The sequence below is a fragment of the Podarcis pityusensis genome, assembly GCF_964106645.2.
Source record: "Podarcis pityusensis genome assembly, chromosome: 4".
In the NCBI taxonomy this organism is placed as follows: Eukaryota; Metazoa; Chordata; class Lepidosauria; order Squamata; family Lacertidae; genus Podarcis; species Podarcis pityusensis.
This window is the reverse complement of record NC_138027.1, coordinates 39562418-39585119: the sequence shown is the minus strand read 5'-3', so window position 1 is coordinate 39585119 and position 22702 is coordinate 39562418.

Below are 22702 nucleotides of genomic sequence, written 5' to 3'. Positions count from 1 at the left end.
ACCTGAAGTGTCTGTAACCTGAGGTACTACTGTATAAGAAGAGCCCTGCTGGACCAAGCCAATGGCCCATTAGTCCACCATCCTGTTCTCACAGTGGTCACATAAATGCCTGTGAGAAACTCACAATCAGGACCCAAGCACAAGAATGCTCTCCGCTCCTGTGGTTTCCAGCACCTGGTTGCTATACAGTTGCTGTGCAGTTATTTGCTCTGTACATCACCTGCCATACAATTGTTCTGTGCTGGAACTTTGAATGTGGATTAAATGTTTGGTCAGAACACTTGTATACTGGATGTTCAGAGATCATTTATTTGCTTGAATTCCATTCTCTATTTCCCCAGAAATAGGTTTCAGGTGGCATTCTCCAAAGGAGATTTTATATTAGGAAATCATTTTGCAATAAAAATAAACATAAAGTGCATATTAGGATAAATGTGTTCTAAAAGACTGATAAATTTTCCTGACAAGTTATATCTACAGCACATCTATATCTGTGCCACAAGCTGATGTTGATTTTGCTCTTTCTCTTTATGACACTGAATGAGGAAAATGTCATTTCCTTTCAGAACCTTTGCCCCATGAAGAGTCTTCCTCTCATTCCTGAACACTGCATTTACATGCTCTTTGCATTTACACTTCCAATCTTTTAATTAATTTTTTGTAATAGGAATTCCAGTAATCATAATAATCTGCAGTACGGTTTGGCTCACAAGGATTTTATTGAGTAAAAAAGAGAGAAGTGTAAGCGCCATGAATTCTGAACCATTTCATAATCCAGTTTCAGACCCTTTGTCCTTCCTGTAGCTCAGACAGAGGCAAAGCAACCTCCTCCAGTACCCAGGGGGTGTGGTTCACATCCCAGGGGGCGTGTGTGCCGTCCAGGGGGGTGCACAGCAAGCGCCGTGCACCCCGGGGGTTGCCGCCAATCAGGGGTCAGCATTTTGTCACACACCCCTTGTAATGGTACCTGGAGCAAACCGCCCATCCCTTGCCCCCTTCGGAACGCCCCTGATCTCAGAAGCTAAAATAATGCTCCTTGATTCTTATGTTAGTGTGCAATGCAGTTTTTTGTTTGTTTGTGTGTTCTGCCAACGTTGCAGATGCTTTCTGTGGTCCATAGTAAAATACTGATACAGGATATATGCCATTCCCATTGTCATGAGCATAATTCAAATACTTGATGTTTACAAGCAAATATTCAAGACATCAGGCTGATTTGATGTGTCACAAGTAGCAAATTTTGCATGTGCACACCCTCTCAGAACTGCATGTGGCATGTGTGCACTAGTTTTTGGTCAAGAACAAAAAGGAGCAAGGAAACAAAAGCCATTCAACATTAGCAAAAGCATGGCTATGCCGTGGAAAGGCCTGCTTCTTGGTGATGAGCAGCACAGGGCTTTTGACTGAGGTCACTTTCTGTCACTTTTAATTATTAAATGTTCATTAGTTAGCACACAGCGACCGCAGGACAGCGTCTGTCCTGTGTTTTTCACTGGTGCCATAGTAACGACACATATTCTGGGAAAAGTGCTTTGAGAGAAAACTTCTGTGGATCTGACTTCCTGCCTCCTGAAATCCTGCCTTTGTGTGACTAGAATGATCTTAGCCCTGGGCTTACAATGCACAGGCCTCTTTCAGTCTTTTTTGTTCCTACTTCTGAAATTCAGGAATCAAGTTCCTCCTCTCCACCTCCCCTTTTCTTATTCTCCTGTGACAGCAGATAATTATTTGAAAAGATTCTTCAGCATCTTTGCAAGAGCCTGGGCAGTTTTCTTTCTACAGAGCTTGTGAGGGGGCAAGAGGGATATAAGTCTATATGATCAGAGTGACGGAATGTATTGCTTTAGGCTCTTTTTGGTATTCTGTAATCATATCCTGCAAAGTATGTATTAAACATGAGCAACAGAGGACTGGAGGGTGGGGAAATGACCTGAACTGTAGTTGGGGACATTCAAAGAAGGCAATCAGTCTAAAATCTAAAAGAAAACAAATGCTGCAGCATGTTTTATAACTGGCAAGAGACTTTGAGGTCAGCCACAGCCATTAACTGTGGTAGGGGATGCAACAACAAAACAATCAGCCCATAATTGTTGCATGTACCAAGTAGGGATGGGAGAGGAATTCAATTATTTTGGCATTCAAAAGTGAATCTATCTAATTCACACTTTCTGAAACCATATGCAAACTGAAATAATAATAATAATAATAATAATAATAATAGCAATAATAATTTTTATTTATATCCCGCCCTCCCCAGCCGAAGCCGGGCTCAGGGCGGCTAACAACACTAAAATAGTGCAACATTATAAAAATTAATTAAAATCAAAATTGATGGCAACCATAAACTAAAGTTTTGTAAAGATTGCCAAAGGAGGGAGTCAGGCTGCGCCCTGACCAAAGGCCTGATGGAACAGCTCTGTCTTGCAGGCCCTGCGGAAAGATGTCAAGTCCTGCAGGGCCCTTGTCTCTTGTGACAGAGCGTTCCACCAGGTTGGAGAAGCAACCGAAAAAGCCCTGGCTCTAGTTGAGGCCAGCCTAACCTCTCTGTGGCCTGGGACCTTCAAGATGTTTTTATTTGAAGACTGTAAGTTCCTCTGTGGGGCATACCAGGAGAGGCGGTCCCGTAGGTACGAGGGTCCTAGGCCGTATAGGGCTTTGAAGGTTAAAACCAGCACCTTAAACCTGATCCTGTACTCCACCGGGAGCCAGTGCAGCTGGTATAGCACCGGATGAATGTGATCTCGCAGCGAAGACCCCGTAAGGAGTCTCGCTGCGGCATCCTGCACCCGCTGGAGTTTCTGGGTCAGTCTCAAGGGCAGCCCCACGTAGAGCGAGTTACAATAATCCAATCTGGAGGTGACCGTCGTGTGGATCACAGTGGCTAGGTCAGGGCGAGAGAGGTAAGGAGCCAACTGCTTAGCTTGGCGGAGATGAAAAAATGCCGCCTTTGTTATAGCTGCAATCTGCGCCTCCATGGAGAGGGAGGTATCGAAGATTACACCCAAACTCTTAATGGACAGTGCTGGCATTAATTGCACCCCCGCAAGAGATGGGAGTTGCCCCCTCAATCCCATATCGTCCCGTCCCAGCCAGAGGACCTCTGTCTTCGAAGGATTTAACTTCAACCGGCTCCCACGTAACCATCCAGCCACAGCTTCCAAGCATCTGATCAGTGTGTCTGGGGCCGAGTCAGGATGGCCATCCATCAACAGATAGAGTTGGGTGTCATCAGCATACTGATGGCAGCCCAGACCAAAACTCTGGACAAGCTGGGCGAGGGGGCGCATAAAGATGTTAAAAAGCATCAGGGAGAGTATCGCACCCTGGGGCACTCCACACACCAAGGAGTGGTGGGATGACAATTCCCCCCCAAGCACCACCCTCTGTCCCCGACCAGAGAGAAACGAGCGCAGCCATTGAAGGACTGTGCCCTGGATCCCCACGTCAGCAAGGCGGTGCTCCAGGAGTTCGTGATCGACCATGTCGAAGGCTGCTGACAGGTCTAGAAGAATCAGCAGCCCCGACCCGCTTTGATCCAGCTGCCTGTGGAGATGATCTGTTAGGGCGACCAGAGCTGTCTCGGTCCCATGACCAGCGCGGAAGCCGGACTGGAATGGATCCAGAGCCAATGTTTCATCCAGAAACCTACCAAGCTGTTCAGCAACCGCTCTCTCAATCACCTTACCCAGGAATGGAAGATTCGAAACCGGGCGGTAATTGGATAGATCTAAGGGATCTAATGATGTTTTCTTTAAAAGCGGGCGCACCACTGCCTCCTTCATTTCCCCTGGGAATGTCCCGGTGCCAAGGGACAGATTGATGATATCCCCCAGGGGGGCCCGCACCTCGTCTGGACACGCTCTAATCAGCCAGGACGGGCACGGGTCGAGAGGACAAGTGGTGGGCTTTCCAGCTCGGAGGAGTCTGTCCACATCGGCTGGGGATATCCAGTCAAAGTGGTCCAATACTGGACCCGAGGACAGTTGAGGGGCCTCCAGTTCCTTTATTATATCCAAATTGGCAGGGAGGTCATGGTGGAGCAACAGGACCTTCTCCGCAAAAAAGCTCGCAAATGCCTCACAGCTGTGTGTCAAATTGTTATTTAAATTTGGCTGTCCTTCGAGGGACGTTAAAGACCGAATTATACTAAATAATTGCGCTGGGCGGGAGCTAGCGGATGCAATGGAGGCCGAGAAGTAGGACTTCTTAGTGGCCTTCACTGCCATCTCGTAGGTTTTCATAAAAACCCTATAAGATGTTCTTGAAGCTCCGTCACGGGCACCCCGCCATACTCGCTCTAGCCGTCTGAGGTCCCGCTTCATTTTCCGGAGCTCCTCGGTAAACCAGGGAGCCCGGTTTCTGCGGGGTCGCAGAGGGCGCTTAGGTGCGATCTCATTGATGGCTGCCAGGAGCTGGGTATTCCAGCCTTCAACAAGCTCAGTCAATGAGTCGCCAGGGGGAGAAAGGTCCCGCAAGGCTTGACGGAATCTATCAGGGTCCATCAGCCTCTGTGGGCGAGCCCAAATCGGCTCGCCACCTAAGCAGGGTGGGGGTGGAACGTCAATCCTGGCTTTCAGAGCGTAGTGATCAGACCAAGGCACCTTCATCGAAGGAAACATGATCACATCTATACCGACGCCAAAGATCAAATCCAGCGTGTGGCCTGCTTGATGTCTGGGGCCCGAAACAAACTGGGAGAGCCCTAGTGTCACCATGGAAGACACCAGGTCCAGAGCCTGTGAGGAGGGAGTGGCATCAGCATGGATGTTGAAGTCCCCCAATGCCAATAGGTTAGGGAACTCCAAGGCCCAGCCGGCCACCGCCTCCAGCAGGCCTGACAGGGTGGCTGCTGGTGCGCTAGGTGGCCGGTACACCAGCCAGACAGCCAAGCTCACCTCGGAGCCCCACACTAGGCCAACACATTCAATGCTGGAGATCAATAGCGATGGTAGAGCCCTGAAAGAACTATCTTCCCGGATTAATAATGCCACCCCTCCCCCCCCGGCCCACAGTCCGCGACTGGTGGAGGACGGAGAAACCCAGGGGCGCCATCTCTCGTAAGGTAACAGTATCCCCTTCACGCACCCAGGTCTCCGTCACACAAGCCATGTCGACCCCCTGTGAGATGAAGAAATCTCGCAGGGTGGCGGTTTTGTTGCCTATAGACCTGGCATTGCACAACACCAGTGACGGAGGTGAGTAATCCTTGCTCACCCTACCCTCGTCTCTCGGGATGGGGCACAGATCGGAAGGGGTACGAGCATATCCGTATCTCGATCCCCTTCGCCTATGACATCTGCCCCCACCGCCATACCTCCCTCGCCCCTCCACAGTAGGAATCCCAAGCCTCATACTCGCCTTCATTTACAAAATATAAAAGCAAACAAACAAACAAAAAACAATTACACCAAAACAAAACCAATCCCCACCCCACTCAACAACCATCCCACCCCAACCCAAAATAAAACAAAACAAAATAAAAATACATGGATAAAAACCACCGTTTATGGTGGTACAACAAAGTAAATTAAAACACTTTAAAATATATAAAAACATTTTAAACATTTGCTGCTGCAGCACCAGTGTCCTTAAAGTTGTGGCGGTGGTGAGTGTGAGCCCCGCCCCCCTGGCCTGGTGAAGTGGGCTTGCAGGGGGAAGAGCCCTCCCCACAAACTCACGGCGAAGCGGCAGCAGCAATGTCCCGAGGCCTCCTTGGAGCCTTATATGCTGAGGTGGAGTATGGGGCCCGCCCCCAGGCCCAAGGTGGAGAATGGGCTTGCAGGGGGAAGAGCCCTCCCCACAAACTCACGGCGAAGTGGCAGCAGCAATGTCCCGAGGCCTCCTTGGAGCCTTATGTGCTGAGCTGATGGAAAAACAGCCATCATTTGAAATTCACAGTCCTGTGAATTTTGCAACACCCTTCTCCAGCCAAGAAATGTGTACAAAAATATACTAAGGTAAAATGTGTGTTAAAATCTAGTGAAAATAACACACACATTATATTAGGGGAAATAAAAATACTAGGGAATATAGGCAGTGTGAAAATCAGTATAGCAGTAAACTATAAGGGAGATGCAGAGATCTGAACAGAGACCATTATTTGTGGCGCAACACCCCTTTTGCTTGCATTTATTTTTGATTCAGATTTGTCATGGCCAATGGCTAGCACAATAAAGTTATTTGGTTCAGCTTGGCTTTGTAAAAACGTGTATAAGGCAAAATTGCAAGTAAAGTTGTGTGCTTTAGATCCAATTTCCACTAAAATGCAGATGAAGATTCATGAGAACATAAAAAATGCAAACTGATGTGGAAATGTGGAGAACTGGATTAAAATTTGGAGAAGGAGAAAATGAGAGAAACTGAAATGGACAGTTTCACCCATCCATCGTACCAAGTCCATATAGCTTTCCATTCACCCTGTTTAATTTGGATATACGTATAGAGGAGAGGGCCACAGGTGGCTTTTTCAAAACAGCAGCTTCGGAAGTTGTTTCCTCATCTCATTTTGGTTCCCTGACTTTCTATCAATGAACAAAGCTCTGATGTTAACTTCACAGGGCAGCCACATAGTTGGAAAAGAAATTGATCAGAGAATCCAAATCCAGAATCTAGAATCCAGTAAATAATAATAATAATAATAAAAATATCCCATGGCTCCACCTGCTACATAACATGTTTTTTTTCTTTTTCTTTGCAGCATGTCAAAATATTTCATATGGAAGCTGGGAAGGAAATGATGGAAGATATATCAAATTCCACTCACCATTTTAAGCAGAGGCTTGACAACCATATGTCAGGAGTGCTCTGATGGTGTTTCCTGCTTGGCAGGGGGTTGGACTCGATGGCCCTTGTGGTCTCTTCCAACTCTATGATTCTATGATTCTATGATTCTATGTTCTGATTGCAGAACATCCCATTCAAGTGAATTGATTTTAGTTGGGTCAGAAGCAGTGTCTGGTTGATGAGGCCCATCATGCACAATTCTTACCTACCTACACACTTGAATTCCCCGCCCCCCCCTTCTGTGTGAAGAGGGATAATAAAATTATATAATAGAATATGAATGTTCTTTGGATTTTGCCAGCTCAAACCTGTACATATAGAAATATGGGGCAACATCGGGAGCAATCTAATAATTCATATAAAGCCTTTCCTGAACCTTTGTGAGCAGTGCTTGAAACTTGATCTTTGTAGCAAATGAGTTGCTGCAACAGACTAGTGTGGAAAATGTTTACAATATTCCTGCTATGCATGTGCAAACAGATGACCTTAAGATTTTGCTCAGAGGGTTGGAACAAGATTCTTTCTGTGGATCAATACATTACATATATATGGAAATGAAATTCTACCAGTACCGTTAGACATCCATTGGTCTATGGGACGAAGAGATAACAACATGGGAAAGGTTATTTCTTTGACGACAACTTCTGCCAGCATTGGGTTTTCTAAGATAACATGGTATCTTTATTCTGCCAACTTCTGTTGTTGGAGCATTTCATTCCTTTCCAATTTTCAGTAACTTGAAAAAATTCTGTTATAAGATTAGGAAAGGAGAAGCCAATCAGAAGCTGGTTTCTGAACGTTTTGGAAGTTGAACGGACTTCCAGAATGGATTCCGTTCAACTTCCAAGGTACAACTGTGGTAGATTCGAGTGAATCGAGACCTGGAATGAGTGGTTGGAAGCATGGTCATAGTTTGGGATTTTCTGGAGACCATGCACAGGTTGAGAGCCCACTACCAACCACAGCTACCAACTTCACTGCTGGACACAATGAACAGCAGCAGCTATTTGCCATTTGTGCACCACAGTTGTGGCTCCAGCACAATGATAGCTGCTGCTCATCCTTATCCTTTACACCACTGCCATCTCCATGTCTCCCACCATCACTGTCATTCTGTGGTGGCAGGGTGGACCAGAGGGCAGGTCAGCAGTGGCAGTGAAGTGGGAAAGGGCCAGCAACTGCCTCTGCCCACCTGTCCTTGTCCCACAGCAGAGGTGACAACAGGTGAGGGCACACCAGGTGGTTCAGTAGATCACTGCTTCTTGAAGCACAGATGGGTTCATGAGGAAGTGGACAAGGTCATCCTTGGTGCATTAAAATTTCCACTAAGTGCTTGAAGTATTACTTATGACACCATCCTAAGAATATTTACTCAGAAGTCCCACTAAGTTCAGTAGTATTGACTTCAAAACTGGTGTGTTTAGCATGGCATTTTTAGTGATCTAATGGTGATGCCTTCAGGTTTTCCTTTCATGTGAATTAATTCCTTCCTTAACATGGATTCCATCTGAACTATTTAATACCTTTCTTTCAAGCCAATGTAAGCATAGCTCATTTTTCTACTTTTTTCACTCTATAAATTTTACACACTGGAACTTAAACTCTGCTGAATGGTTCACTGTTCCGTGCAGTTAGAAGTTAGAACATATCACAAACTACTGCCCTACCACAAATGTCTGTTTTGCTCCAATTGAACCATTTATGTCAGTTGCCAGCCAACCTTAGCTTGGAACCATCTGGGCTAAATCAGCATCCATGCTTGCTATCATACAATATGTCCACTGTTCTGAAAGGCCCGGCAAGAGAAGCTGTGTATAGGTGGGCTGGGAGATGATAATTTGTCCAGGGTCCCCTTGGATGTGTAGGGGTTTGAGCTCTGGTGTCCCAGGCACAAGCCCAAGAGGGCTCTGCACTAAACTCTAGATACTGAAGTTAGGCATTAGGAACCCCTTCCTGATGGTACAAGGTGTTCAACACTGGGACAAACTGCATTGGAAGCTAGTAGAGCCTCTTTCATTAGAGGTTTATAAACAGAGGCTGGATCAGCAATGCTGTAGTAGTCCATTTCCTGCACCTGCAAGGCACAGGACTAGATTACATTTGAAGTCTCCTCTAACTCTATGAGTCAATGGAAACTGAATGCAACAACCTTAGTTTGGCTCCATGCTAATGTCTCCTCTAAAAAGCTAGGTTTTCCTCAAATTGGAACAACAGGCATGTACCTCACAAATTGCTTCCAAGGATAAATGCAATCAAGAGTGTCTAGATCCATTTTCAAGTTTCAATCTGAGTTGTGAGGTAGAAGAGCAAGGGTGGGCATCCTAGTTCTTCCTCTCCATCACCAACTCTCCACCCTCCACAAGGTAGAGAGCAATCATAGAATTGTAGAGTTGGAAGGAACCCCAGGGGTTATCTAGTCCAACCCCCTGCAATGCAGGAATCTCAACTAGATCAAATATGACATATGGCTATCCTACTTCTGCTTACAAACCTTCAAGGAAGGAGATCCACCACTCTCATGGGCGTCTGTTTCACTGTCGAACAGCTCTTACTGTCAGAAGATATTTAGTTGGAATCTTCTTTCTTGTAATTGAATGCTTTGGTTTGGGTCCTAGCCTCCAGAGCTGGAAAAAAACAAGCAATAGTAAGTATATTAAAAGTGGGCTATATCCTAACAAACCACATGTTACAAATCATTCATAGAAAAGCTTTAAAAAAAATTAATTGAATTTTTGTTACATACAAAAACATATAAACACTGAAAAAACATAGAAAAGTCTGAGCTCACGATGTGCAGCAGGAGTAGCATGTGTCATTTCAGGAATGGCATTCCAAATCTTTCATAAATGATTTATTTTATTCAATACCATTTATTTACCATGGACTGCCTGACGGTTTCAAGGGGAAAAAGGAAAATCCATTTATTTTAATATACGTAACTACAGGACTGAAGGCTGTGCCTTGCCTGAAGCTTGAATTTGGGAAAATAATCCTCCAAGACCATCTGAGGTCATTTGTAGAACATATACTGTGCCACTAGGCTAAAATACATTCACTGTACAAAGAGTTCCTTCAAGGACAGTTCTTGCAAACTGCAGGCCATTACGGAGCTCTGATGCTGTACAAAATAATGCTACAGATGTGCTTAAATGCTACATCAAATTATTGTTCGAGTGTTTCTAATGAAGCATGCATAAGCATAGCTTTCATACAGATTCCTCTCCCCCATTCCCAAATACCAGATCGTGGAACATTTCAAGTACTTACAAAGCTATATAGTGACTATTGAGCTTCACATTAGGCAAAAGATTCCTGCATTGCACTAGATGACCATCATGGTCCCTACCAACTCTACAATTCTATTGTCCAGTTCTGATGAAGCTAAGTAGGTCTGGTCCTGTAAGTTGCATGGGAGGAAACTCAGATGCTTGGAGTCCAGAGCTTGAATGACAAGGGATCAGAGATTGCCTGACCCTCTTTCCTTTTGTGCCTGCCTCTCAGTATTTTTAGACGGTTACATGGGGACATCTTCTGACTAAAACTGAGGGTGAAGAGGTGCATAGGAAATGTTCTTGTACCCAGTGCTTTTGTTCCTAGAAAAATAGGTGCCGGTACTCACCATGAAGTTATTAAAATAAGTGTCACACTTTTTAACAACAACAAAAAGAGGTGTCAGTACTGCATAGCCTGAAAAAAACACTGCCATAGCTCAGTGATAAAGTATATGCTTTGCATTTATACCATCCGAGGTTCAAGCTCTGCCATCTGTGTATCAGGTAGTGGGAAGGATCTTCCTATACCTTCAAAGATTCTAGAGAACTGCTTCTGTTGTGCAATGAAGACTGGGCAAGATGGACCAACTGTTTGAGTCATTATGTGGCAGCTCCCTAGGTCTCTGGTCTATCTTGTTCAGCATTGTCTATCTACACTGACTGGCAAAGGAATTTGGTCAACTGATCAGGGTTTATATGCAAACTCTTGAGTGTTATTTTGCCAAAGAGAGTGCTTCAAAGTATATAAATAAAATGATACATCAGCCAGAAATAGCTCCAAAAGTACTTCCAGTTCAAACAAAGATCTCCAGCTAAAACTGAGGCTTAGCATTTCTCATTTTAGAAATCAGACAGTTCATCCATTAGACTATTGCAGACAGTGACTGACGGAATTGGGGAGTGGGAACAATTAGCAAATATTTTGTGAGTTTGTAGCGCTTAACATAAGAAGTCTTTCAATTCCTTGTTGATAAGTTATTGCTTTTATTTAATATGCATGATTCTTCCTCGTTCAATATAGTTCAAGATATAGAAATAAAAAATTAGAAGGATCACAATTGCTTGTTAGAAAACCTAATACTGAAACAAGTGAAATGGATATCAGAGACACTTAAAGAAGACCTCCGTTGTTTTCCATTCTGGACTGCTGTGGTAGATGACCTTTCGATATCTGATCAGGATGCTGCTCTCCTTTACGAAATCCATACTTGCTTTTACAGAAGGTTTATAGCCAATTTGTTGCCAGTCAGAAGATAACATACAGGATTCATGTCTCATGATACTTTAGTGATTGATGCTGTTATCTTTGACATCTCATAACATCAAGATAGTTTAAGATTGAAAAGGGACAAGATATTATCTCAGACCTCTATCAAAAGTAAAGTTTAGGGCTACTGTCAACCTGTACCAATTTTGTCATGACAGTCCAGCAAAAACCAGCAAAATGCCTGGGATATTTGGCTACCCAGTGTCAGGGGCAGAAGTCGTTAATGACTGGTGTTCTATACATATTTAAAGTGTCCATTTCTTTTTATCGTCTATGTGAACAAATCAGTGCCTGCCCCCTCCCTCCAGCCAGTCAGGCTTTCCAGTGCTGTGGGTGTCTGCAACAATCTTAACACGTCACATTTCAGTTTTTGTATATGATGCTATATATGTATTGAGAATACTCTGTATACACCCCTTTGTTGTGGGTTATTCTTTAAACCAAACGTTGTTTGGTAGTTGTATTGCAAATAAGCTAATACAAACATTAATAAATAAATAAAAAATAAAAATTTCCCAGAGGAGCTTTAGGTTGAAGGAGCCGATTCCTTGGAGTATGGCACCTTTGCAAAAAAAGGTGCCATACTAAAATGGCTGCCTAAGCATAATATCCCACCAAACTGCTGGAACAAACCAACAGATTTTCTAACTGCTAAAAAGAACCAGGCTTTTAATTGTTTACAGAAGAGCAGATTTTGGCAGGATTGACAAAAGCTGCACCAGCTGAGGTATGTGTAGAAACAGAAAGGGCAAGAAAGGAGTCCAGCTGGTGCAGAACAGAAGTTTGAGTTACCATCCTTGTCTATTAACTCCCATTGCCTAAAGGATATCTCTGACAGGTGAGAAAGAGTTCTGAGAAATGCTGACAACATCCCTGGGCCAGGTAGACCAGGTAGTTCTGACCTCGAAGCAAGCTCCTTATATCTTAATACTTGGTAAGAAACATACGTTGCATGATGCAAAGTATAGTATGCAAACTAGAAGCATCATCCAAGGTGTACTGTCTTGCACATGCAGAGGTGCAGGTAGGAAGGCCTACGGGCAAAGGCAAGCTGTGGCAAATTATACAGAGTAAGACCGAGCAAGGAGAGGAGCTATAGATGCTACTTGGACTAAAGAAGTCCCGGAATGTATAAACTCTTGATGGTTCAGGTGTTTGGTTCCAGGCTACTAGACGTTCTAACATGTTCTTGTTAATTGGGACTGAGAACAGTTATTGTTGTATAATGCATTGCTTTAGGAATTTAAGGATAAGTTCCTCAAAGAATCCCAGAACTCGCCAGGTAAGAAGATGCAGTAATCCTGAATTCACTGTTTCCCCTAGGAGCACTTCAAACTATGCACAGGATACCAGTATTGAATACATGCATCACCTAATCTTGTTATATTTTGCAATACCCCTTCTCCCTTAAGAAACCATGAAGTCCAAAAAGTTGCACAATCTCTTATCCAGCAAAAGACACACAATAATGTCCCCTTGCAAACTTTGTATCTGTCTAACATGATAGCATTCAGCTAGCAATGCAAATGGAGCAGAACTGAGACCCGTACAGCTGTAAATGCTGCACACACAGATGGTACATTTGGTATTTACTAACCAGCCTGCAGCTATATTGTTTAATTACAATTAATTATAATCTAAAGAGCTGATTTAGTCATTATCTTTGAGAAATGGACATTATCAACTCCCACCTGCCACTTGCAGTGGAGCAAATTCAACAAAGGCTCACCAAGGTACAGAGGGAAGAAAAAGGCCATTAAGCAATTTAGTTTAGATGGAGAGAGAGCGCTGGTGGTTTGGACAGGACCGGCAGTCATTCCAAATAAAGAGAATGGTCTGTAACCCTTCTAGGTAACACTGAAAGTACTTGGATTTGTCAGGATATTGGTCTGGTTTTCAGTTTTCCAGAGCACCAGAGGCACCAGACCTTAAAAGAGGAAGGACATTCTGAAGTATTCTGAAATTACTGTGTGACTGATTCAGCATGCATTCAATCCGCTGCTCAATCTAGATTTGCTGTACTACTGCAAATAAATGAGCCAAAGTTTGCTTCAATTGAACTGACAAGTTTTATTTTATTGCTTCTCATGTATGATCTTCAGCTGTTTATTTTATGGTTAAAAACAAAACGGAGTCCTAGAACTCAACCTAAGCATTTCAGCACCCTTGACAAACCACAGTTCCCAGGATTCTTTGGGGGAAGCCATGACTGTTTAAAGTGGTGTGATACTACTTTAAATATGTAGTGCAGATGGGTTCTAGGTGGCAACAGCACCAAGAAGAGTTATTCTTTCCAGAAGGACCCAGGGAAGCAGATACCCCCTCCTCCACATTTTGTTTATATGCACTTTACCCAAGTGGGAAAGTGCAAAAATGCGAAAAAAAATACTCAATTGCCAAGGAAGTCAAACTTTTTTAAAGGAAAAAACAATCCTCAAAATTGATACAAATATAAAACGCATGCAAAATTTCCAAATACAAATACAATAAAATAAGGACAATCACTGGTAAATAATGATGGCAGGTGTGTACATCTACATCTTCTAGGAACTGTGTATGACTATATAGCTTGTAGAAACCATACCTAAATCAGCATCAAATAACAATTTAAAATAAATTAATGAATGCACCAGAGTTCCACTAATACACAAGTTTGAAAATCATTAACTCATTTTCAAAATGAAAAATAAAAATAAAACTCTACTAAACATTTATGGGGACAGTCATTCACATATCTCCCACACCTTCCTTTCTCCACCCTTCCCTAATCTGTTAAAATAACACTGTCGACAATTACAGGGTCATTTGTTATGCGCGATATAATAGACTGCAAATATAAAAAGCATTATCATTACTTTTGTCCTTTGTTCTTTCAGGACAGAATATTGCATAGTTCTTTACTTTGACATTTATTGCTTTTAGATTGGTAATAGAATGGTTTGTGTTGCTCATTATCTTGAATGATGATAATATTAGTGATTGGGGAGCCTGTGTTCCCTTGTTAAGTAAAGCAAAGGCTTCATATAATTTAGGGAGCGATATTACTGGGCAATTACCCACAATACAGTTCAAGTCTAATAAACTTCAGCCATATTCTTAAATGTCACATTTATAGCATGGTTTCTAGGTAACTGTACAAAGCCATTTGTATCACTTTCATTCAACAGCACTGGCTGTCAAGGTAAGACCTTTCCCAAGGTACTTCCATTGACTCCTACAAGAGTTTGCCTGTGACAATGTCCTAAGAGAGGTTCCAGACTCAAATCATTTAAGAACAAAATGTTTGAGGGTAATTTGTAATTGTGAAAAGAGGCACCTTGTACATGTTCAGGGACATGCTTCATTATAATTCCTTCTCATTTTCCAGGGCTGAGCTTTAACATTCAAGTTAACCCTGTTGAAAACTAAAACTGTGAAAGGAAACAAAGAGCCTCCATTTTTTACAACAACAAATCTTTGAAGCTTTCACTCTGTGTTGTTGTTGTTGTTTAGTCATTTAGTCGTGTCCGACTCTTCATGACCCCATGGACCAGAGCATGCCAGGCACTTCTGTCTTCCACTGCCTCCCGCAGTTTGGTCAAACTCATGATGGTAGCTTCGAGAACACTGTCCAACCATCTCATCCTCTGTCGTCCCCTTCTCTTCTTGTGCCCTCAATCTTTCCCAACATCAGGGTCTTTTCCAGGGAGTCTTCTCTTCTCATGAGGTGGCCAAAGTATTGGAGCCTCAGCTTCAGGATCAGTCCTTCCAGTGAGCACTCAGGGCTGATTTCCTTAAGAATGGATAGGTTTGATCTTTCTGCAGTCCATGGGACTCTCAAGAGTCTCCTCCAGCACCATAATTCAAAAGCATCAATTCTTCACCTTCTTTATGGTCCAGCCTTTTTTATGGTCCAGCTCTCACTTCCATAAATCACTACTGGGAAAACCATAGCTTTAACTATACAGACCTTTGTTGGCAAGGTGATGTCTCTGCTTTTTAAGATGCTGTCTAGGTTTTCAAGATCCCCTTCATGGATCACTGCCTTGCCATGGCAAAGGGGCTTGAATAACTCAGAAAAGCTATGAACTATGCCGAGCAGGGCACCCAAGATGAACAGGTTATGGTGGAGAGTTTTGACCAAACGTGATCCACCTGGAGCAGGAACTGGCAAGCCACTCCAGTATCCCTGCCAAGAAAACTCAATGCACAAAGACAACAGGCACTCTATGTACTTTCTATAATACATGTATGCATTGTTGGTTTAAATCATATAGGTCTCCTCTTTTGTAAACCCAGAGTTGTAAGAGAACTTTGGTTATCCATGTTACCATGGGTGCTGTGAGGATGAGCTTTGTTCAGTGCCCTTTCTCCCAGTGTCTAACCACCAAAGATCCCTACTGTTTATAACTGTGTAGAACATCGAACATAGGAAGCTGGCTTGTGCGAATAAGGTAGTCTTTTAACTACATTGGTCCCAGGATCTTTAGATACTAATAGTAAGGCCTTAAAGATGGCTTGGTAGCAGCCTGGGCAGCTCCCTCAACACAGCTGTTTTATGTGGCTGGTAGCCAATGCATGATAGCAACCACGCTGTAGCTTTCCAAACCAGCCTCAAGAGTAGCACCACACAGAGCACACTACAGTAGCCTATCCAAAAGGTTGCCAGTGCTTGACAGATATAGCCAAGCCACTGTAAATATAAAATGAGGGTTTGTTTGCTTGCTTGCTTGCTTGCTTGCTTGCTTGCTTGCTTGCTTGCTTGTCTTAAACCTACTAGTTTTAAGATGAGAATAAAGGCTCCCTCATGTTGGTTCAAGTTCTGCATGTCCAGAAAACTGAAACCTAAAACAGATGCCTTAACAGGTGTGATCTGCGGTGAGCAATTATGTCGTACAATGTCACAAACTGTGCTTGCTTACAACTGAGCCTCAATTTCCCCCAATTTGTCTTTTGTTTTTAACCACTTTGCCCAATCCAGTGGTCCTAAATCAGAATAAGTGCCTTTCTCCCAGTTATTTGTATTGGAAATAAAGTCCTATTGGGCCAAATGCTGTCCTTGGTACCAATACAGTACGTGCTCTGCCATGGAGCTAGAGAAATACTGCCACATGCCACACCCCCTATTGTGCCATGAACCGTTTGTTGTTACTCCGTTAAAATTACAGAAAAGTAAAGAGATCCATGTGCATCTGTTCACAAATCATAGTGTAATAATATGAATGGCAAGAGGTACGGTACATTTTGAGCTTTAATTTAATTATAATGCTTCCCTCCCTTTAAAAAATTAACTCCTTTAGTCATTCATGCACTTGCAGGTATTTTGGAGAACCCAGGTTATTTCTACACATAAATATAATAATTTCTGTGTTTTTTCTCCTATTTACTTGAGAACCCTAAGAGTGCAATTCTACACCAATTAATAATAATAATAATAAATTTTTATTTATACCCCGCCCTCCCTGGCCAGGGCCAGGCTCAGGGCAGCTAACACCAAATATAAATTACAATAAAAGATAATAGAAAAAAAACAACAAAAAAACCCTAGTTAATTAAAATACAGCTTAAAATGCAGCCTCATTTTAGTAGTAGCCCATAAATCAAGACCATAAAGGGAGGAAACATTAGATATCCACCCAAGCCAGCTATCCATGCTGGTCCTATATGGGCCAGCAAAAAAGCCAAGGGAAAATTTATATACCAAATCCCATATAAGGGGTCAGAGTAAGTCTAAGCTGTGGGCCAGGCAGAACAGCTCTGTCTTGCAGGCCCTGCGGAAAGATGTCAAATCCTGCAGGGCCCTGGTCTCTTGTGAGAGAGTGTTCCACCAAGTCGGGGCCAGGGCTGAAAAGGCCTTGGCACTAGTTGAGACCAATCTAACCTCATTGAGGCTCGGGACCTCCAAAGTGTTGTTATTTATGGACCTTAAGGTTCTCCACGGGGCATACCAGGAGAGGCGGTCCTGTAGGTATGAGGGTCCTAGGCAGCATAGAGTAAGTCCCATTGAACTCAGTGGGGCTTACAGTTGACCAGAAATATATAGGATTGCAGAAAAACATAGAATGTGAATACTTCTAAGGTCTGATTCCATTTTGGGAAAATAGGGAAATCCTCCTGGGAGCGCAACTTCTTTCAATCCTAGGTTCAGCAAGATTTTCGCATTGACAGCATTTGAAATTCACTTTAGAGGCTAATCTGAATTTTGCAGCTCTGACCATTTCCAGCACTGACATGACCATGTACACATGGTATATATGCATAACATTAAACAAAAAAAAATGATGTTACCCTTTCTGTTTGGTGCTCTGATTTGCCTGCGAGCCATTTATGTTCAATTTATGTTCATCACTTCAGTTATTTTGCAGCCTCGTGTTTTCAGCACAATGTGTCTCTTTGGTACCATGTAATAGTGACTGAAGTCATTTTCCCCCCATGAATCTTAGTAGATTAGTTTTTGCAATTTGCACACATATCCACATATCCAATTTCCACCAATTTTCATAGACAATTTTCTCTTTAGACTTTGTCATTTGTGTTCTTTAGTTGGAGGAATGCTCAGGTTTAAAGCTATTTGTAAAGTTCATGATGTAATCGGCATTATTGTACTTTCCCTGTAACGCAATCTTTTTTGATAATGGGGGGGATGGGACTGAAATTTCACATATACTATAATACCACCAGACTCTCACAGGAAGTGTAAAGATCCCAATGGGATTTATTTATTTATTTATGGATTCATTTATTGTAGCTATATCAGGCATTCCAGCGGAAAAACTGGCTCCTCATTTTAAAGGCTTTTTTAAAAAATAAAAAATGAAACTAGGTTTAGAAGTTTATATAAAGTTTTTGATTGAATTACTGTGCTTCAAAATCCTAAGTATTAGGGGGGGAAATGTTTCTGGGCATCAGCAGCTTTTGAAGTTCTGGGGTTTGTGGGAGACTAATACATTGTGCAAGCCACTTTGATCACAGTTTCATAGGAAAGTAGCCTACAAATAGATAGATGGTGATGGGATGAAAACCGTGTCCTCCCTAAAAGAGTGTACGTATTGCGGTGAGACCTGGAGATGGATCCCCTGTGTTGTGGGTAGGTAAGATTGGTCAGCCACACACCTGATTTGTAGGTCCCTCGATGTTGGGTTTAATTTGACCAATGGGGCGCAGTCCAAATGGATTGAGGGACCTATATGCATGTGACCCAGAGCTTCCTCTTTCGGCGCCTGCATTTGGAACACCCGCCCACATCTCCTTACTTTTAGGGCTTGTGTGCTTGACCTTGCTATGCCATCGTGTGCCGTCTGTCGTTGGGACGGGGCATGGCAAGAATTTTCCCCACTTGGTTGAAATGTTTCCTAGATTCTTCGACTAGATCTTATTCTTCTATAAAATTAGATTTTCTGAACATCACAGGGAGCTGGAAAAGTGGAAAAAGTCTCCACAATGTGAAATCTGCCCTTTAATTTTCATGTGGCGAAGTGGTCTCATAAAGAAACCTTGAAATAGAAGAGCAATTGATAGACCACTCTAACAACACTCAATACCATCCTTATAATTTCTACGCCACTTTCTCCCATTTTTGTCTCTCTAAAACAAGAGTAAGAATAAGCTTATTAGCCACAGTTGTTTCAGAACAGATACAAGATGACATGTCCTAAAAATAGAATTCTGCCAGTGATTTCTATAAGCTGCTGTCAGGTAAAATTCCAATTTAGAGGGAACTCCAACCACAATGTTCTGGGTTAGATTCCTCTACCTATGCTGATGGCTCCTCCTCCTGCACATGATTGCCACCCCTTTCAGCCACTCACTCCCCAAGCTGACCTAGTAGCAGTGACAGAAAAAGCACCAATTATTTTAACTTAACTTCTACATCCACTTTATCAGATGTCCTGGGTTGTGGGAAAATTAAAACGTTAAGTGGCTTCCATCCACTGTGGCCAAGGGAAGGCAGGATTTCCAAATGATAACCTTATCATGACCTGTATGGACCTGTAATTATTTTGCAGATGCCAAAGTTGAAACAAGAAGAAGGGGTACAAAACAGGGCCAGAGGTGGGCACCCAGGGATGGAGGAGAGAGATCCTCTCCTTCTGTCTCGATGTCTTGAAAGAAGGGAGCAGATCTGCCAGCCCTTTCCCCTGTGCTGGCCTGGCCTGTCCTCTGCACAGCAGAGAGCAAAGGGATGTGGGGAGGACCTCAGCCTGCCTGAGGGAGGGTCTGAAGAGGAAGAGGTGGTGTCAGAGCTGGATGCAGAGGCACAGGCACAATCTCATCAATTAGAAACCAGTGCTACCTGCATAGCTGGGATCAGATGCACACAGCCCTGACATAGCATAGCAGAAATCAGACTCATAGAGCAAGAGAGTCTTGTGAGTGAGCTCACGCTGCCTCTTATTTGAAAGCTTGGTAGGAGGGACATGCCAACTGCTGGTACACTGTCATAACTAACATTCAGTTATGCTTTTGTGGCCTTGCTCATATATCTTGGAACCTTAACTTCTAGACCCTGTGATTGCTGCTGTGCCTGTCCCTGCTATTAGCCTGAATAATGATCTTTTCCTTACTTTCAAATAAAAACTGCTGTTGTGTTTTGGGAAAGGAAGCCTGACACTGTCTTAGACCACAGCAGCTGATAGCCCTGTCTTCTGTGCCTTGACGATTTCTCATAATGTTGTTTGCGTTTTCAGACCCAGAGACCTCCCCCCTAAATAAATTCACACTTGACTCAAATTTTAGTTTTGGTTTTTGGCAGAATTTAGGCCACAACTTTAGATTTTCTTGATTGATTATAGAAACTTTATTGATAATAGAAAGTGAGTGGTTGCATAGGCTGTGGTTTGACTAGCTCCCTGCACACTTGCAGGTAGCACTGACCCAGGGTTCCAGCATAGGTCAGCCACGGGTAAACACCTGGATAGGCGAAAAGTCAGGAACAGACTATGTCTGCCACCCAGATGTCCCCCTGGACTCAGACACGGGCACAAACCCCTCTCAGGTGTTGACCAAACCATTTGAGTCCCTGGATTCCTTTAATGGAATACCCTTCACATAGGGATGGCGAGACTGCTGCCCCATCTCTATCACCTGAACCAGAACCTATCCGCAACCTTACAAGTTGTGAAGATTTGCTACGCGGCAGGCGAAACCCAAATGGCAACAGCCAATCAGCCAAGTGGGGGAAAATCCTGCCGTGCCTCTGTCCCAATGACAGACGACACATGACGGCATAGCAAGGTCAATCACAAAATGCCCTAAAAGTAGGGAAAGGTGGGCTTTCCGATGCACAAGCCAAAAGAGGAAGCTCTGGGTCACGTGCATATGTATATATAGGTCCCTCGATCTGTTTAGACTGCACCCCATTGGCCAGATTAAACCCAGCAACGAGGGACCTACCATTCGGGTGTTGTGGCTGTCCAATATACCCACTCACAACCAGAAGGTCAGTCTTCAGGTCTCACCGCAACACGCGCCCTCTTTTAGGGAGGACACAATATAACCAAGCACTCTGTTCTCAGGCTACACATACTTTCAGTTTTGTGATAGTTTCATCATTCCTTTCTTTAACTTGAAATGATGTTTTTATACTGCTCTTAAAGATAAAAGTAATGCTACTTCCAACACTTCTTTTTTTTCTATTTTGTAGTGTTCTGTCAAAAACACACATTAATTTATCTGAAAAGCTATTCCATAGAATAATCCCAAGGTACTTCATTACCTGCTCATATAAGAAAGAAGAAGAAGAAGAAGAAGAGTTTGGATTTGATATCCCGCCTTTCACTCCCTTTAAGGAGTCTCAAAGCGGCTAACATTCTCCTTTCCCTTCCTCCCCCACAAGAAACACTCTGTGAGGTGAGTGGGGCTGAGAGACTTCAAAGAAGTGTGACTGGCCCAAGGTCACCCAGCAGCTGCATGTGGAGGAGCGGAGACGCAAACCCGGTTCCCCAGATTACGTGACTACCGCTCTTAACCACTACACCACACTGAAAGGTTTGAAAAGCTGACCCTGAGTTCCTGCATATTTATAGTTGATAAAGAGAATTATTATTATTATTATTATTATTATTATTATTATTATTATTATTTTAAATTTGAATGCTGTCCTTCATCTGAAGATCACAAGGCAGTTCACACCACAAAATAATGAAAAGGAGCAACAGAACCAAGCATTTGCAAGTTATGATGAAACTGTGGAAGGAACAGGGTGTTGGGGTTTATCCTGCTGTGTCAAGAGCAGCATGAAACCTGTGCCCTCCCTTATTCCCTTTCTGGAACACTTCTGTTTTGGTGTTTATGTTGATGTTTAAAGTCCTAGATGGCTTGGGACCTAAATATAAGCAAAAACACATTATTCCCTAAAGACCAGCTCGTGCTCTAAGATGAGCCTAAGAAGTACACCTGGTATGGTGTACATGGTCCAGGAAGGAGCGTTTTCAGTAGCATCTATGCTTATATCTGGAACTCCCTTACTTTCCACTGAGGTACATCTGGCCCCATCTCTCTATATTTTATGGTATCTAATTTTATTATGTGTGGTACGTTATCTCTTAGATAAAACGTTTTTCTTGATATTCCATGTATTAAATAAATAAACTGCTGTGGTTTCATTCTAGGGCATTGTTTTAATAGAAAAAAGGTCGATATAACCATTTATGTGTGTGAGAGTGTGTGTACACCTAACCACCCTTGTTAAATGTTTTCTATGTTAACACATGGAAAAGCCAAATGTGTCACATACATTATGAACGAGCCCACGCAATCTGAATTTTGCAAAGATATTACGTGATCATAATTTTCACAGCAATTTCCCTGCCCCACGCACCATATATTTGCATATCTGTACGCAGACACACACACTTTTCAGTAATCGTATACCAAGTCACATTGTGCGGCGCCAAAGAAAGCCCAGAAGCGAGAGTGCAGTTATTATAGCTTCCTGTGCTCTCTTGTTTGCTGTCTCTGCTGTTGTTTAAAGTGGAGCTGGCTTTGCATCCTCATTTGCTGGATGTGCTCCCACAAGCTAGATAACAGCTCAAAGGTCACTTTCTACTCTCTGAATGTCAAGAAAACAAAGGGAAAGTTTAATCCTTCAAAAGCGTAAGAGGGAGTGCCAAAGGTCACCAAAGATTATTTTAGTTCCATATTTTGTGAATAGCCTTTCAAGAAAGAATAAGTGCAAAAATGAAAGGTCTCGGAGCCCTGCATTATGCAAATTTCCAGTAGTGCTGCTTATGGTGAAATCAACTAATGGCTTCCACAGCCATTAGCATCTGCTCCAATAGTTCACTGGAAAGAACAATACCAGATTATCAGCGTTCTCTTCCTATGTGTTTTACAATAATAATGCACTATGAGTACTTTACAATATGAGTACTTTCTCACAGGTCAATTATATTAAAAGCAT